General features: G+C 35.1%; 1 protein-coding gene across 3 annotated transcripts in view; it reads left to right on the top strand.

Annotated features, from left to right (window-relative positions):
• NXPH1 (neurexophilin 1) overlaps positions 1–16,933 on the top strand; it is a 627,612-nt gene that overhangs the window by 462,328 nt on the left and 148,351 nt on the right. Inside the window, exon 7 of one of the 3 annotated variants that reach the window (XM_042967201.1) lies at positions 8,026–8,137. The exons of the other annotated variants lie outside the window; for them this stretch is intronic. The gene's annotated coding sequence lies outside the window, so the exon portion shown is untranslated. Of the gene's footprint in view, positions 1–8,025; positions 8,138–16,933 lie in introns of those variants that run through there. 3 annotated transcript variants of the gene reach the window in all.

Here is a 16,933-nt window from a genome sequence, read left to right on the forward strand (position 1 = left end):
TTATTTCCAGATTTCAGTTTGCTGCTTCCCGTTTTTTACTTCCATTCTTCTACCAATGTTTCATTAGAAGCCATTTTAAAAATGCTTAAATTCTGACTTAGATCTTTTAGTCATCTCCCATTGCCTTTAGAATAGGTGTTAATACCTTAGAATAGTGTAAGCAAGTCTGTGGGAAATGTTTCCTGGCTACTTCTCCATGCCATCTTTCCTGTTGCATTCAGTGCTTTAGCAGTCCTGGACACTTTGCTACTTTTCAAACATTTCCTTATGTTTATATAGGCTTGCTTCTGTATATTCAGTTTTCTCTGCTTAAATGCTTATCCCCAAACTTTCTTTGCCTCCTACCTCACTTAGTAAATTTCTACTCCTCATTCAAGAGTCAAATGGAAACATTTTTTTTCTCAGTAGGAGGGCAAGATATCAAAGTTTGTCGTAAGCATAAACTTCATATTAAGAAATCTATAAAATGATTTATATTTTTGAACCCATTCTTCATATCAATTTCCAAATTCCCTATTTCTACTATGTTTACAAACAGAACCTTCAGAGAATTTATAACGAAGAGGAGAAGAAGTGTAGATCAATACCCCATTCACCTCCTCCATTTTTACCTCTTCTGTGGACACCAAAAATGCAGAGAGTTAATAAAACTTTGGGAGCAGCCCTCAACCTGTTATGGGAGAGAGTTAATACATAAACAACCACACCTTCTTCACCCCTAGCTTGGGTGGTGAAGCTATATGAGGTGTTTCCTAGATAAAGATTTTGTCACTTGCAGAGGTTACTTGCTTTATGGTTTTCTTCCCTTCCTTCTCATCCTTTCTTGGGATCATTTCCAAAATAAACTACTTGAACTAAAATCTTTGTCTAGCAGTCTCTTTCTGGGAGAACACATACTAAGGCATGGGCATAATACCTTTTCTGCATTAAATTGTTTTTTCATGTTGTAATCTCTTACTGTTCATCATTGCTAATCTGAATATCTTAGGAGTTTCAGAGTAAATAATGATTGCTTTTAGATAAGTGTATAAACTTATGTATAGTTCACATATGAATATATAAATTTAGAGCATATAAATTCCACTCATATTCAAATAAATGAAAGTAGTTTAAAGAGTGAAGAATAGGACAAAATAAACCAAGGATGATGATATAAAATTAGCCACAATCTATAAGTAACCTGGCATTATTTGACTTACAGGATTCTTTCATTAGCACTGGAAAAAAAAAAAAAATCCCCGAGTCAGTTCTTAGCATCAAAATATCACTGAGATCTGTACATGTTCTCCTTACAATCTTAGCTGAGTATGAGAGCAGTGTCTAGCATGTGGTAGGTGTTTAATAAAGTTTTGAGAAATAAATAAGTGCAACTTGAATAATTGTGTAATTAAATTGTTTGATTTCTACCTATTGCTTCTCATTATCATAAGAACCAACATTCCATAATAAATAGGTTATTTATATTTTTTCAGTTTGGAGATTTTTGTCATGGGTTTCTCAGTTGCTAGTTTTCCTTTGGGTTCTTGGACTATTTTCATATGTGTCATCTGTTCATTTGCACTAGAAAAATCACATTATGAAGTGGAATGCTCCCAACACAGGGGAGCAAAGGACTGACCTTCAAAAATGGGTGTAGATTCTGAGCTCCACATGAGTTATCTCAAAGTCCAGCACCAAAGTTAGGCTATACATGTAACAATTACAAGAGTAAATATAAATTATCACTTGATAGGTATCTATTATCTATTATATATTAAAGTTTATACCAAGTTTGTTAGCCATATTTTTCTCATGGAATATCTTTCTGGTAGAAATAAGTGCATGAACATTTTTTTAAGTTTGTTTATTTGTTTATTATTAAAAAACTTTTTTAAATATTTTTTTTTGAGAGAGAGAGAGAGAGACAGAGCATGTTTGGGGGGCGGGGGGGTGGTGGGAGGGTGGCGTATAAAGAGGGAATCACAGATTCCAAGGTAGGCTCCAGGCTCTGAGCAGTCAGCAAAGAGCCTGATGTAGGGCTCCAACTCATGAACTGCGAGATCATGACCTGAGTGAAGTTGGATGCTTAACCGACTGCCAAAGTTACTTATTTTGAGAGAAAGACAGAAAGTGCGAGCAAGGGAGGGTCAGAGAGGGAGAGAGAGAATCCCAAGCAGGCTGTGGCACTGTCAGCCCAGAGCCTGATGGAAGTCTCAGTTGATCTCATGAATCATGAGATTGTGACCTGAGCTGAAAACAAGAGTTGGATGCTCAACCAACTGAACCACCCAGGTGCCCCAGTGCATGAACATTTTAAGGCTATTACACATTCATTATTTTCACCTAGATTTTGGGATGTCAAAGATATTTATATGATTTGGAGTAAGGGAACAAAAAGAATTATTCATTTATTTTCTCTGCTCTTTAAAAAATTTATTTCTCCTTGCTTGCTGCTTTTTGAGGGAAATGCTAGGTGTTTTAAGAGGGAAATCTTTCCCTTCCCACGACTGAGCTCAGGCAGCAGGGTGCCATAAGGGCAGGGGATTCCATCATGTTGCTGCTGCTAGTCAGCACAGATCTTGACACATGATATGTTTGATTATTTTAGCTCTATAATTACAAATGGTATTTAATAAGAAATTATTTATATCTCTTTGGAACCAGCTTTGATAGTTGACTCTATAACCTTTAGAGTTGAGTCAATACAGAGGTCTGATTTATAAGATTTTATAGAAAAAGGAAGAAGTCCCTTTTTCATTTTTTAATGTACTTTTATGATTTATTTACTGAACTTTAATTAACATACGGGGTTATGTGAGTTTCAGGTGTGTAATATAATGATTCAGCAATTCTAAACATTGCTCAGTGCTCAGGATAAGTGTGCTCTTAATCCTCTTTATCTGTTTCACCCATCCTCCCACCCACCTCCCCTTTGGCAACCTCCTCTTTGTTCTCTGTATTTGAGGTGGGTTTTTTTTTTTTTTTTGGTCATTTTTTTTTCTTTGTCCCTTTGTTTAGTTTCTTAAATTCCATACAAATGAAGTCACATGGTATTCATCTTTCTCTGACTTATTTCACTTAGCAAAAGTCCCTTGATTTAAAATTAGCCTGTCTTACTGCAACCAAATCCCTCTCTTATCCCAGAAAAAAAAAGTGATTTTCAAAGATTATATAACATCCAGAAAGAAAAATAAAACATACATACAATTGATATTATAAAAACTGAAACAATGATTATTTTGTTGTGTTTGTTACACTGTGGAATGATTTTTAGTACCTTTTGATGCTAGCATGACTCAAACTCTGTTCTCACATTTGGAGAATTAATGCCTCAGATTACCCAACTTCAATAAATGTAAAGCAACATAGAAATAAGGAATAAAAAAAGAAAAATTGATAATTTGTTTTATTGCAAATTGAATAATTTACACTCAAACCTGTCCCCCCCCACCCCCAAGCAAAAGGGCATGTGCACAAATTTAAAAGATAAACCAGAGGCTGGAAAAGAAATGTGTAATTTTTGGGATCCCCACAACAGCAAGACCCAGAATATATAAAGATTCTTGCATTTTAGCAAGAGGCAAGCCCACAGAGAAATGGACAAAAGATATGAAGAGACAATCTAAAGAAAAGGAAGCCTGTATGTCCAATAAATATGAAAAAAATATGTATTCTTAATTTAAAACAGGAAAATGAAATGACATCAGTGAGATACTGTTTCAAGTCCAGTAAAAAAATCTGACAGTTTCAAATGTTGATGAGCATGTGAAAAAACAGTTGCTCTCCTATGCATTGTAAATATAAATTGGTACAACCTCAGTGGAAAGCACTTTAGCAATATCTAATATAATCGAGGGTGCAGATAACATGCAATTGGGTAATTCTACCCTTAGTCATACATTCTAGAGAAAATCTTTCAAAAACAACCTGCCAACCACCGACACATGAATAGGTCCAGCCCATAGGTCCTCTCATATCTGTCTGATATCTGAGTGCAGTTATCACACAAATTAACCCAGGCCAGAATTGTGAGAATTAATATGATTTCAAGCCACTAAAGTATGGAGTAATTTGTTTCACATAAAAAAGGCTAACATATCCACTCATGTCTATGTTTTATGTATATATATATATATATATATGTTTTATGTATATGTATGTTTTATGTGTGTGTGTATATATATATATATATATATATATATATATACACACACACACACATATACAGTGAAAAGAATAATATGATCATATTACTACTATGGAAGAATAACACAGAATAATATTTTTCCCATATGAAGTTTTGTTTGTTTTGTTTCCCATATGATGTTTGTTTTTGTTATTCTCCCTATGGCTAGAGAAAAACAGAAAAAAATAAGTAAAAAGTAAAGTGTATTTCCTTCCCCCTTCCGAAAAAGTAGCTGAATGCAGGCTGTCTTGCATCAGATGATCTTTGGGGACCTTGGTATTTTGTGATCACAAGGAGAATTTGCTGTGTCTTCATCCTTTGAGAAAGGCTAGTTTTTCAAGTTGAAGTGGTTGAAGTGCCCAGATTTAAAAGGAAAAGAAAATTGTTAGTTTAGGTTATCCCAGAAGCAGACAACGAGAAAAGGATTTGAGTATCAGAGGTTCATTTGGGAAGAGCAGAAAATAACAATTAGGCAGAGAATGGGGCACCTGCATGGCTCAGTTGGTTAAATGTCCGACTTCAGCTCCAGGCATGATCTCACAGTTCCTGAGTTCTAGCACCGCCTTGGGCTCTGTGCTGACAGCTCAGAGCTTGGAGACTGCTTCGGATTCTGTCACTCCCTCTCTCTCTGCCCCTTCCTCTACTCATGCTCTGTCTCTCTCTCACATCAATAAATAAATGTTAAAAAAAAAAAACAAAACAAGAAGGCAGAGAAGTGATTAGGGAAAGGAAGGAGACCAATAAATGGTTCATTACTCAGCCTGATCCCATAGGGCACTTGGAGCTCAACCCTGTAAGGAAACTTTGAACTAATACAAAACACCTGACTTAAAATCATCTCCTCATCCTCTGCAGAGGGATGAAGGGGCCAGAGTATTTATATACCATCTCCAATGAGCTCAATGAAGCCTATTCTGGTGAGAAGACAGTGTTAAATCTCTGGAATTTTCAGACTCTTATACGGGAGAAAAGCATTTCTGGCTCTAGGAAACAAAACAAAAAACAAACACAAAACCCTCAGGCACAGAGAAGTTCTTTAGAGAGCAATGAGAGAGAATGTGCAGGACCTGATGGTGTCTTTTCCAAGGATCTTCCCCCTAAGTGGGTAAAGGAGAAGACTGGCCCCTGTGGAAATTTCAGAGACTGGCCTGTTTGCCCAGAGTTTGGGAAGTGGGGACTGGGATGGCTTCAGGTTGCTATGGTTACTCTGAATCCACACCTTGAGAGCAGAGTATAGGCTGATTCTGGGTTTGCTCTGCATGACCTCTCAGACCACCAGGTTCTCAAGGGCTCACAGGCTGCAAAGAGCAAGCCCTAGGGGAGCTGGGTATAGCAGAAGGAGGAACAGCAGTTTCAATCTTGTAAGCCTTTGGATGCATTGTTAGGAAGTATGTTGCCCCACTACAAGATATGATTAAAGTAAGGCTTTTGCCTCATTGGTAAGTGGGGGACATAGAGCCTGAATGATTTGGAGCATATAAGGTTTCCTTTCCTAAGTGATGTGGAACAAATTAATACTTGTAGTAGATGATATTAATATGTTTTATATTATTAACATATAGGCTATTTATTTATTTAGGAGAGAGACACAGAGCACAATCAGGGGAGAGAGGCAGAAGGGAAGAGAGAGAATCCCAAGTAGGTTCCTTATTCAGTGCAGAGCCTGACATGGGGCTGTATACCACAACCCTGGGATCGTGACATGAGTCAAAATCAAGTCTGATGCTCACTGACTGAGCCACCCAAGTGCCCCTGCAATATCATTTTAATCTAGTTTTTGTTCCATTATAAGAATGTATCATATTTTATTTATCCAGTCTCCTATTTATTTGACATCAATGTCAATAAAAAATGATCATCCTGGAATTTTATCTCTGTGAGGGTATCTGAGAATTTCCTCCGGAGAAACCCCTAAATATTGAATTCTCGATAAAAGATGCACACAGATTGAGTTTTAAAATACGCTGCAAAATTGTCTATCAGGATGGATGTATTGATGTGGACATAGTTCTAAGTGTACTTGGGTTTTGACGATGATGCATATGCAGCATTTAGAAGCATATCTTAGTTATATACACCTATTCCTAACTTCTCTGTCTTAATCTTCTCTTATTTCTTAGGCCAACAGAAATCCCTGAGTTACCAGCACAAGTGTATCAAAGGGTACCAGATTTTTCTTAATTAGACTAGCTTATATTCTTCTTGCTTTTGAGATATTTCTGGAAATTTTGAAAGACTTTTTTTCTTTGATGTTTAAGTTATCTAAACTCATTTGGTAAATTTGCTTGCTTTTGTCTGATAATAAATTCAGGTTTGATTTAATGTCAGGGAGTTACTAGAATATTAGTTTTGTGACTCAATTTTTCCAGTTTTGTTTTTTATTATTTAGTTTTCATGAGAGCAAACTGATAAACAGAATTGTGTGTGTATTATATATACTACTTGGTTGATTTATAACACTTGGAAATCCCAAGAAGTAAAAGGAAAATGAGAGAGATTGCATCGCTAAGATTAGCCTCATCAGGAAGTAATATTAAAATTGGCTTTCAGAGTATAATCAAGCATTTGTCCAGTTATCTTTAATTGATCTGCTGTAAAAATGAGAGTGCAAATTGTAGATGAAATTGCAATGCATTACAAATCAAAGAAGAGGATAAAATAAAGCAATTAGATAAGATTGGGATTTTCTTTTCATCTGGGTACTCCTGGGCTACTTAGTGTTTTTCAGTATTGCTAGTGAGGGAAAAAAGTTCAATGGTTTAAAATGAATGTGGACTTTAAAATGAAGTGAAAAGGAGGGTTTTCACAGTTTTGGTTACTTTTCACTCAAGAAGGGTGTTCTGTGACAGACTGCTTGTTACTGCCTTATCTGACAGCCTAGAGATACCAGTTACTCAGGCAGCATGGGTGAAAGAGGGGAGAGAGGGGATAGAAATTAATGAGCCTGAGTCTCCCCAGTGCTGTTACTCCCTTTCTCCCTGTTATTAGGTTAGGCATGTAAAGATGTCCATTTCTTTTGTAGCCAGCAATGTTCAGGGAAGCAGAAAAGATCATGGATTTGGGTTTCTCAGTGACTGAACCTCATCTGTCTCTTACTTGCTAAACTGGAAGTTCTTTAATCTCCTTGGGCCTCAGTTTTTTTGGTATAAAATGATAAAAATAATACATTTCACTGGATAATTGTGACAATTAACAAAGACAAAAATGTGTGCATTTTCCAGGTTTGTGTGTGGTGCACATTAATTATTAAAGGATGGATATGTTATTTTAATGTGCTGTTTTTGTTACTATTCCTATTACTATTATTACCATTATTGTAACACTTTGCTCTGGGTGAGGATCAGATTATTTAGTAGAAATGAAGGTAGCATCACACAGGATTAGCTCTCCTACAAATCATACTTAAAGATAAATTCCAAATGATGCCTTTTACCTTTGAGAGGAGAATTGGCTTTCTCTTAGGTCAGTTGAAGGGGAATTCTTACTAAGATACTTACAAGTTTGTGCCATTGTCCAGAAGCAGTACACAAATGTGAACATTTATAGAACTCATTCAGTTTTTAAAAATGTTTATTTATTTGTTTTTGAGAGCGAGAGATAGCGAGCAAGGGAGAGAGAGAGAGGGAGGGAGAAGGAATCCCAAGCACGCTCTGTGGTCTTAATTGACTAAGTTGAATTCTTTCTGTATCATTTAATTTGCAGATTATTTAAGGAGTGAGAGTCTTTACTTCTCAGAAGTTATATGTATTCTTCTAGTTTTCTTAAATACCATAGTCCTTTTGGTAGACCTTCTATTTTTAAATTTTGATAGAGAGATGAATCCAACGAATATTTCATTTTTCCCTGAACTGTACTTTAAGAAAAGTGACTGAGCAGATGTGATGATAAACGGCAGCTGAAACTGGACTGCAGTATCTGGAGACAACAGGAGTGAAGATGATGATGAATGAAAGAATTCATTTACTATCTCAGGAGAACAGCCGTGTCTTTGCTTACTGTTGCAGTGTAGAAATAAAGACTTAATGTTTCTGATCTGATATCTTTTTCTTTTAAGAGGTCTCCGTATTTTTAAGAGAGAAAAATTAATTTAAAATTTTAAAACACATTGTTGGTTTGTACGATTCAGGACAATCAAAACACATTTGTGGGATAACATGCGGCCCTCCTTATACCTTCTAATAACATCCATTCTAGACTTCTAATTGCTTTAAACATAAAAATAACCAGAGATACTTGGCATTGTGATATTTTTTCTACGTTTAATAAAAATATTTTGAATTTTGAGTTCATACGGTTCTTTAAAAAATTTTTTTTTACATTTATTTATTTTTGAGAGACAGAGAGCACGAGCAGGGGAGGGTCAGAGAGAGAGGGAGACACAGAATCTGAAGCAGACTCCAGGCTCTGAGCTGTCAACACAGAACCCACAAACCAGGAGATCATGACCTGAGGTGAAGTCAGACACCCAACTGACTGAGCCACCAGGCACCCCTGAGTTCTATACGGTTCTTAAATTATATATTTCAAACATTTGGAAAGAGTATTCACTTTAATATAAAGCCTCAGAATATCAGTTTTAAGTGTTCTTAGAGAAATCATCATCTCTTCATTTTGAAGATCAAGAAACTGAGAAGCAAATGGAGTTGCTAAAAGTTCTGCATCTAGTTAGTGATAGAGTCAGGGTTTGAACCCTGAATTCCTGAGTATCACTTCTATTTATCATGTCTTCAGTTTATTTGTTGTAAGGCCTGCAAAGTAAGGTTCAATAGATGCAATTTCCTTATGCAAACGTATCTAATGATCTAGCCCATAAGGCAATACACACATGTATTTGACACCTTAGACTTTATAAAATTTAAAATGACTTCCTAAATGGATGCTTTGTTAAGATATTTCAGTGTAACTTAGATTAAGTGATAGCAGAAGTAAAATTAGAAAACTGGTGTCTATTCTATACATTACTAAACAAGTAGTTTTCTGCTTAATTGATTTTATTGATCATCTTTTCAGTTTTGGGTAGTAAAGCTTCAGGAATTAGGAAGTGAAACATACTGTGTTGCTTTTATTATTCTTAATTTTATCTTGGAATGCATGAAGAATGAACTTTCCTTGAGTCTTTCTTTTTTGGGGGAGGGTGTCTTTACTTTGACTTCGTTCAGCACATTTATTATAACTAGAAAATTCCAGACCATTTTCCAATAGAATTCAGATCTTCTTTCCCAACCATATTTAGGAAATAGTGGGTGATAATGCAGCTATGCAGTCTACTCAGAATCTGCTATTTCTTAGTGCTGAGAGATGCAGCCCAAATCCCATTTGCAGTGTTTATTACCTCTCAGAATCTGTGAGCAAGCATCTTTCCTGGTCCTTTTACTTGTCTGTCTTGTCTATTGGCTATCCATTTTCCATTGTTGTCCCAGGTTGGCTGCCAATGGTACATTTCTCAGCCACTTAATAACTTTACTTAGATTTATAAGAAGCCAAGTGCTGTCAAGTCCCTGAGATGTGTAGATTGAGGCTTTCTTCCTCTCCTCCACCCCTTCCAACTTTACAGTGTAAGTCTGTCTCCTTAATAGCACTTTGGTCTTAATAGAGTGTGTCTCTCAGGGTCCGGCATCAGCTGCATTGTTGGAGCATGGCTTATGCTCATCTCTTCTGAGCTAGACTGCAGTTAAATAGGAGCAATTTATTTCTGCTGTTGTCAATATCACATTTCATGAACCTGAAACTCATTACATTTTTTTTTTTCAAATTACCTTGCTTGGCTTTATAAGGGCATTTTGTATTTGCCACAGATCATTCTTTTAGATTTGGAAAGAACTGAAACTTTTTGTTACACTTCTGATTGGTATAATAGGATGCCATTTAGGCTAAGGGTAGGCAGAGGAAAATCACAGCTTTTGACTGTAGAAACTGCACTTGCCATGCTCAAACACAAGGATAGTGGTTGTGGGGCTTTTAGCTCATGATGCAAACGAAGGAAAAGAGCCTCTCGCATTAAGAAGTTTATAGTAATATATTATAAAGGCTGGAAATGTTTTCAAAAAGAATTTAAGAAATATATCTGAGGGGCAGCTATGATTATAAAGAACAATGTCCTTGTGAATGTTGCATTTACTGGACTCAAAATAGTTTGTTTTTTTCTTTTATGTACATTTTGTGTTGCAGTTAGATTATCTATATGTTCCTCTAAGAGCAGAAGCTGACAAACTAAAGTCCACCACCTGTTTATGTATGGCTTATGAGCTAAGAATTGTTTTTTACATTTTTAAATGGTTGAAAAATCAAAAAGGCTAATCTTTCATGACATGGGAGTGTTAGATGGAACTGAAATTTCAGTATCCATAAATAAAGTTTTATTGGAACACAGTCATGCTCTTGTTCACTTATTAGGTCTGCGGCTGCTTTCCTGCTACAACAGCAGTGTTAAATAGATGTGACACAGACTATTTAGTTTACAAAGTCTATAATATACACTCTGCTTCTTTGTGGAAAAAGTCTGCTAGTCCCTGTTCTAGAGTGCAGTACTCCAGATGTATTTTTTTTCTTTTCTTCTTCCTGTACTGCTGCTTGGAGGAAATCCTGATAACAAGAGCTACAAAGTCAGAGCTGGCTCTCTGCCCAGTTGGAGTTGGGTAAATGAAATGATTTAAGGATACAGCAAAGTTTCCTCTACCCAACAATATCTCATTTGGTGTTCTGTCAAGATACAACTCTTCTATCCTTGTCTGATCTGAGTCATTCTTTGAGTTCAATGTCCAAAGGTGATGGAGAGGGTCATTATTTACAGAAGATTACAAAAAAATATTTTAGAGTGGAGAAAGTCCTAGACTGAGAGTCAAGAGACATGGGGCCTAATTACGATTCACCAACGAATGACTCAGCTACATGCACTTAAGAAAGGTGTTTGAGCTTTTTGCAGTTTTCTCCTCTGTGTGGATGATGAACCACATGCTCTCTAAGGTCTGTTTTACCTTGGAAGCTTTGATTCTGTATTTTCCAATATATGTGAGGGAGGCCTTGTGCATTATTTGAACTTCTCCCATTACTGTGATTGAATTTACTACCTAAATTAATTGTTACTCTGTAAAGATGTAGGTATTTTGTCCCTTAGTGAATGTTATTCACCAATTCCTAGTGCAAAGGAGATGTTTAACCATCACTTTTGAATTAGTGGATAAATGAATGCATGAATGAAATAGCCTAATTATAGCATGCTTAGCCTATCTAGCACCATGTCCCTTAGAGCTTTAGAGACCCCCTTTTTACTGAATTCTGTCTTTGTGATTTGTCTTCTTATTTATAACCTTACCTTACACTTGTGAACTGGTAATGAACACACTTTAGCTATCCTTCTCACAACGATGGCTTAGATTGTCAGAATGACCTTGCATAGGCTTTGCTTACACCAAACAAACCAATCAATTCAACTGATTCACTAGACCCTTGGCAGAATTACCACTGCCAGGCAGGCTGAATGCCCAAGAGGGGGAGCTAGAAACCTTAGGGGGGTGAAAAGTAGCCATAAAACACTGAGTCAGAGGAGAAAGCATCGAGGTTTTGTATTAAACAAAAAATCAGGCAACTCTCACTAATGAACTTTTATACTTCTCAAATTTGTCCAGAACCAATGCTCTATTAAATGTCCAGGTATTGATGAGTATATATGTTGGCTTTGTAGGTATCTGCACTGAGAAGCTCGTGTGGCTCCAGTTTTTTCTAATTTCAGAGGGCTCCTTATTTCTTAACAGGAGCTGAGCATGTTTAAGGAAGCAAATACATAGACTTTATCATTAAGAAGTTCATAATTTTGTACTTTAAACAAATTTTAAACCTTAAAAAATAAGAGATTTTGTAAATGGACTTAGCATTGAGAATATTTGCCTTGAGAAAGGAGCTATTGTAAAGGAGTCTCCTTTGTTATAGTTTTTTTTTTTTTTTAATCACTTCTATGGAGCAGTACCTTCAAGTATCAGTTTTCTGAGATCTAGAAAGATAGAAAAAGCAATTAATGTGTGTTGGTCTAACACCTAACATCACTGAATTATGAGAATTTAATAAAGATGTTTCTTAGGCAGGCAACTGTAGCATCTCATAAATACAATTAAGTAAATACAAATATTTGCAAAAGACATGCTTATTTATTTTCGTTGCCCTGTGGTTTCAGAAGCAATGGCTCTTGAGACGGTGACAGTTATTTCAACAGTAGAATGGGCAAAGTACCAGACCAAAACAAAATTTAAAAAATACCTATAATTATTCTAGCTTCCAAGCTGAATGGTATTAATGAAATCTACATGTGTGTCATGTGGCTTTCTGCTAAAAATCACTATCACTTACTGATCAGAATAAATAGCTATTTGGTTTTTGTCATTGTGTACCTATCATTCATGTGAAAATAAATGATTTTAAAATATAAAGAACAACTCTGGATCTCCCTATAATCAAAACTCCCAGTTTTTAGAAAGCATTTGTGAGAGTTGATGTGTGGATGAAGAGGGAAAGATAGTATCTCATGCAGATGAATTATTTCTTTGTTTACTCTGTTTTTTTCTACTCAAATAGACATAGCTGCTATATGTGTCTTTACAATGTAAGAGACCAGGTAAGAGGACCTAGTAAGTCAGTCTCTGGTTGGTCTCATTTTAAAGACTTCTGTAGGAGAAATTTCTTAACTTTCTCCATAACATTTCTGTGTCAGAAGTCATTTAAGTTTTCTCTTTCAACATTTAAAGATTCTGGTTCTTCACCTAATTCAAATGTTTATGGCAAAAGTGGAGTGAATTAGGACGCTGCTCTTTGATTTTGATATCATCATGTTGATACCACCATAATGAATGATAAATAAACCTTGCCAAAGAATAGCAGATTATCATAATGGCCAGTGTTTATTGAGAACTTTAATATGCCAGGATTAGTTCCAAGTAATTTGTAAGTTACAACATTTATTTTCTTTTTTTTACTAAAATTTTTTTTAACATTTATTTATTTTTGACAGAGAGAGATAGAGCATGAGCAGGGGAGGGGTTGAGAGAGGAAGACACAGAATCTGAAGCAGGCTCCGGGCTCTGAGCTGTCAGCACAGAGCATGACACGGGGCTGTAACTCATGAACTGAGAGATCATGACCTGAGCTGAAGTCGGACACTTAACTGACTGAGCCACCCAGGCGCCCCTACAACATTTATTTTCAAATTAATCCTGTCAAATCGATACTCATCTTCCTTTACATTTATAGATGAGGAAGCTGAGTGTTTAGGCAAATTGCCCAAAGTGACACATCCAGAAAGTGATGGCACTAGAATTTGAGCCCAAACAGTCTCAGGTCAAAGCCCATGTTCCACCTCATTTGTTACTTTTTAGACATATTTCTGAACTTAACTGTTTTGTCACAAAATGTTACTAATTTATTAAATTCAACTTCCATAGTTGCATTGTCCAACATCTGTTCCCCCAAACAAAAGTTCCAGGAGGTAGTAACTCATATAGGTGGTCACCATGGCTGAATATATTTGGTAAGTGATGGCATGAACAATGAAATCAGTTTGTCTTCTGTAGGCCTTCTCAGGACTTTTATTCTCCTAATGCACACTGCAAGACTAAGAGAGTATGCATTGTTTTCCTCTCCTAATCACACTTTAGGAAATATTTTCATACTCATTTTAGTCTATAGTTCAACAATGTCTAATAGGATAGCCACAAGCCAAATGTGGCTATTTAAATTTAAATTAATTGAAATGATTAGATGCATTAGTCACCTGTTAAGTGTTTAATAACCACATGTGACTAATGTTGGGCAGTGCAGGTATAGATCATTTCTATCCTTAGAGATATTTATGTTACCATCGCTGTTGACTTCCATGCCTACATTTCTGAGTAGATGGAAATAATTCTTTGTTAGGTTATTAAATGACACAGGCAGACATCAGTGGCACTAAAAGTGAATCTAGAGATAAAAACAGTGCCTTTTGACTGACTTTAGTTTTTCTATTGAAAACTAATCTTTTGATTAAAACAGAATTATAGTATTTATGAATCACTAATTCCTTACATCTAAGACATAATTCAAAAGATTTGTAGGGCTTGGAATTTAAATAAACAGCAAAATAAAATAAGATAAAGAATTGAAGAAAGGATAGATTAGTAATTGATTTTGAGAGCAAGAAGCTGGGTATAGAGATTCCCCTTTCTGTGTGCTGGGTAAGTAAAAAAAATCTAACTGTAAAATTCACCTGGCCTCAAATCCCAGGGAAACAATGATTGGGATGCCTAGCTTAATAAAGCTAATAATATAAAAATGGACCCTCCCATTAAAATGGCATTAATGAGGGAAAGGTAATCGAAATAGACCTAGGGCCTACTTTTGGATGCCTAGCCAGGAATTCTGAAAGCAGTGATATTTAGGTATCAGGCAGGTGAAGTAAGTAGAAAGGGAGAGGGAAGGGAGGTGGAGCAGAGATTGGGCATGTGTGTATTACACAACAGGGACTTTCCCAGATCAGTACTTGTGATTCTGGCTGCCAGTGTGTCACATCTGAATCCTAACGTCTCTGTACCAAATGGAAATAAAACATCTCCTATTCCTTAAAGTGAACAGGAAACTATTTGAAGCTAGGGGACAAGGTATATATTTATAGTGCCATATCTGGGTAACTACAAAGCAAGACGTCGCCACCATCTGGAAGTAGCTGCTCTGAGTTGCAAGTACACCATCTCAGAGATAAAACCAGTTTCAGAAGTTTCTTAAGTGAATACCTGCAAATAACTATAATGTTCGGTGGTATTAAATATTATCCATATTATGAGACTTAAAAAATGTGAAGACTGAGGTTTTGATTTAAAAGATAAGGAATTAATATATGTTTGTACCAAAAGAAACCCCACACTTCATAGTATTATAGTTTATACTTTTTTGAGTCTGCCTTCTTTCATCTCAAAGTCATATTTGTGAGTTATATTTACTGTTATTCCATCTAGTGGTAGTTATTTTATTTTACTGCTCTATAATGTTAAATTTTACATTGTACAAATATACCACAATTTATATATTCACTCTAGAGTTGATGAACTCTTGAGTTGTTTCCAATATTTAATGTTATGAATTCTGCTGCTATGAATATTCTTGTTTATATATTTTTGTTTGTGCACATATGATGCATTTCTTGAAGTGGAATTTCTGGGTCCAAATGTGTGTTTGTATTTTATTAATACTACCAAAAAGTTTTTCAAAATGATTGTACAAATTCCTCCTAACCCTTAGTAGTGTGTCAGAGTTCCAGATGCTCCATATCTTTTCAAACATATGGTGTGGACAGTCCTTTAAATTTTAGCCGTGCTTTTAAGTGTATGGTGCTATCTTATACTGTTTTAAAATTTTTATTTCCCAGATCACTGATGAAGTTGAAAACCTATTCATACTTACCGGCCATTTGAATATCTTCTCTCTTGACATGGCTATTCATTTTTTTCATTATTTACCCATTTTTTTCCTACTGGATCAATTACCTTTTCCTTATTGATACATTAGAATTTTTATATATTCTAGGAGTCTTTTATCCACTAAATGTATCTTCTCTCACCCTCTGATTTCCTTTTTTTCCCCTCTCTCATATTGAAGTCTTGGTTGAACAGAAGTTCTTAATTTTAATGTAGTCTATTTTATTCTCTGTTTCTATAAGTCTAGTGCTATTTTGTGTTCTTTAAAAAGATTTAACCCCAAATTCATGACCTTTTTTTTTTTCCTGTCATCTTGAGGGTTTTATTTTCTTATTTAGAACAACAATTCCCCTGGAATTGATTTTTGTATAAGGTGTGAGGTAGCAGCCAAGTTTCATTATTTTGCTTTCATACAGATTTATAGTTTACCTACCTCATTCTCTACTGCATTGCAGTGCCACTTTAGAATACATTATATGTCTCCATTTGTGTAGGACTGTATAGGACTGTTGTATTCCTTTCACCTATGCATTCATCCTTCTGCCAGTAGTTTGATATTTTAATAATTGTGAACTATTTTAATTCTTGATATCTGTGTAAGCTCTCCACAGTTATCTTCTGAGAATTAGCATTTCCATATAAATTTTAGAATAAACTTTTTATTTCTAAAAACCAGGTATTTTGATTGGAATTATTTTTAATCTATATATCAATTTGGGTAGAATTAATATATATATATATATATATATATATATATATATATATATATATATATATATTCTTCCAATCCATAAATATCAGTATTCCCCCATTTACTGAGAATTTCTATAGTTTTTAAATTAATATTTCTGTAGTTTTACTCTGTTGAGATCTTGCATATCCATTTTCAGATTTATTGACATGTTTTTAATGACATATTTTAAATAACATATTTATTTTATTTTTCCCTAAATGTTGCTTGCCAGCATTTAAAGTTACAATTGAGTTTTAAAAATTGATTTTGAATTCAGTGGCCTCTTAACATTCACTTATGAAGGCTAATGACTCATCTAGAACTTTTTTGTAGTTTAAAAATATATTTTATATTATCTGTGGATAGTAGTGATTTTATTTCTTCCTTTTGAAGTTTCTAAAGTAGTATTTCTTTTTTATTGCTGTCCTATGCCAGTTAGGACTTCCAGTATAATTATAGAACTGGTGATAGTGGATATGTTGTCTCATTCCTTATTTCAAAGAAAAAGCTTTTTGTAATTCACTAATAAGCATTATATTTGGAATAGGATTATTTTTAGAATTGACCAAATATCATGTTATTTTTTTATCACTGAATAAG

This window comes from Panthera tigris, chromosome A2 (genome assembly GCF_018350195.1).
Source record: "Panthera tigris isolate Pti1 chromosome A2, P.tigris_Pti1_mat1.1, whole genome shotgun sequence".
NCBI lineage: Eukaryota > Metazoa > Chordata > Mammalia > Carnivora > Felidae > Panthera > Panthera tigris.